Source organism: Temnothorax curvispinosus, unplaced genomic scaffold (assembly GCF_003070985.1).
Source record: "Temnothorax curvispinosus isolate PA1 unplaced genomic scaffold, ASM307098v1 QBEX01013184.1, whole genome shotgun sequence".
Classification (NCBI taxonomy): Eukaryota; Metazoa; Arthropoda; class Insecta; order Hymenoptera; family Formicidae; genus Temnothorax; species Temnothorax curvispinosus.
Window position 1 is genome coordinate 47,175 of NW_020222964.1, and position 1,834 is coordinate 49,008.

A 1,834-nucleotide genomic window follows, 5' to 3' on the forward strand; every position below is an offset into this window, starting at 1 on the left:
CCGCCCGCGTTTCTTTCAACCCTTTCATTTTTTTGTTCTTTTTTTTTCCCCCTCTCAGAGGGAGAACAGCCTCGAAAAGCGCGCGAGAGGAATTAAGAAATAGTGTGGCTGTAAATATGATATACACGTGTAGAGAGTAAGGCCGAAGCTATGGAATTTTCATCGGACAGACACGTTCACGGAGAAACGTCATCGCACCGTCCACGTGCCGATGCACCGATCATTCGCATTGACACACACACACATACACACATGCACACACGATCCTAAGTAGATACAGCCACGTGTGTGCACAGACGCGTACATGCGAAGGAGAGAAGAACTTACACACTCACACAAATTGCGCATTGCTTAACTGTCTCTTTATATAGATGTTGACACACGTCGTCACGGGGGGGAAATAATCTCGAATGATGGGTGGGTGGTCTGGAGCTTGGGGGGAGGGGGGGTGGGTTTCGAGTGGTGTAAGACACGACAAGAGCCACTTATAATTGACATAGCATAGCGAACCTTACTGTATTTACCGTGAGATGTAATACCCTTAAACGAAGAAAGAAATGCGAATCTACTGATAGAAGAAGTTGTTCTGCACAAAAAGAAAAACACGATTGCTTCATCGATAATTATAGTGTCTCTTTCTCTCTCTCTCTCTCTGTCTCTGTCTCTCTTTCTCTACCTTGAGAAGAGTAACGTACCTCTCTCTCTATACCTTTATACTAAGTGCTCTATTGATTATTCGTTTTTTCGACACGAGGGAAGCGCTTTACATTCGACGGGACTCGCCTCGCGACGAGTCCGCCTCATTATTAACGAATTGATTATCGATTTACTCTATGATTACTCACACGCTATCGCCGCTAAAAGCCTCATTGTTATTACATTGTTGTCATGATCAACGTCATCGTCGCGTTACTATAGGGGATACAAATTTAAAGAGCCGCCGTCGTCGTATATTGTCATACTATATATTATATATTGTTACCACACACCGAGACACCTTTGAGAAAGGGGTGGGAATCGTGCGAGCGAGAGGTCAGGGAGCCGATGCGGTATGTCTCTGTGGGAGGATTAGCTGCCGATTAATTGGGGGGGGGGGGATAAGGGTCCTCTTATTGAATTAATCAACATCGGCGATTGGTTCCTACTTGGGCAGCGTACTGCATTTCCGTATGCGATATTATACGCGACTTCGCGTGCTGACCTCCTACACCCGTATAAGCGAAACCGGAACGGCTCTCCCCTGAACGATTCTCATTCCAAGGTGCCGCGAGAATTCACTTAATTAGGTGAGAAGCGTGTGACGAGGACATCCGAGTTCTGAATACGTCCGCGTTCAGAGCGATTCGCCGGGATCGGGACACGGCGAATTCGCAGCGTGCGAGTAAAACGGGGGCAGCGGGATTCTATCTGAGAACACATTACGCGCATACGTACACACAGAATTTTATAAAGTAGAATCTCGCTGCGCTTAAAGTAAAAATTAATAAGAAAAAAAAAACTGGAAGACGAGAAACGGAGTAGAAGAAACGGCGCGTTTCGTGTGCGAGAGGACAAACACTTTGTATGCACCCGCCCCCATTGTTCATGCCCATTTGTATTGCGTAGTTGGACCGATCGGTGATTACGGGTCGGTTACAAGATACTATATTATAAATATATAAATATATATGTGTGTATATATATGTATATGCACATATATATATACATATATGTACGAAAAGCAAGACAGAAATGAAACTACTGTAACTACACCTGCCTCTTGTGAATAAATGCCTATTTGTTTCTTTTCACGTGTCTCGTTATTCCCAGCTCGCTGGAGAACCTCGTGCGGCAA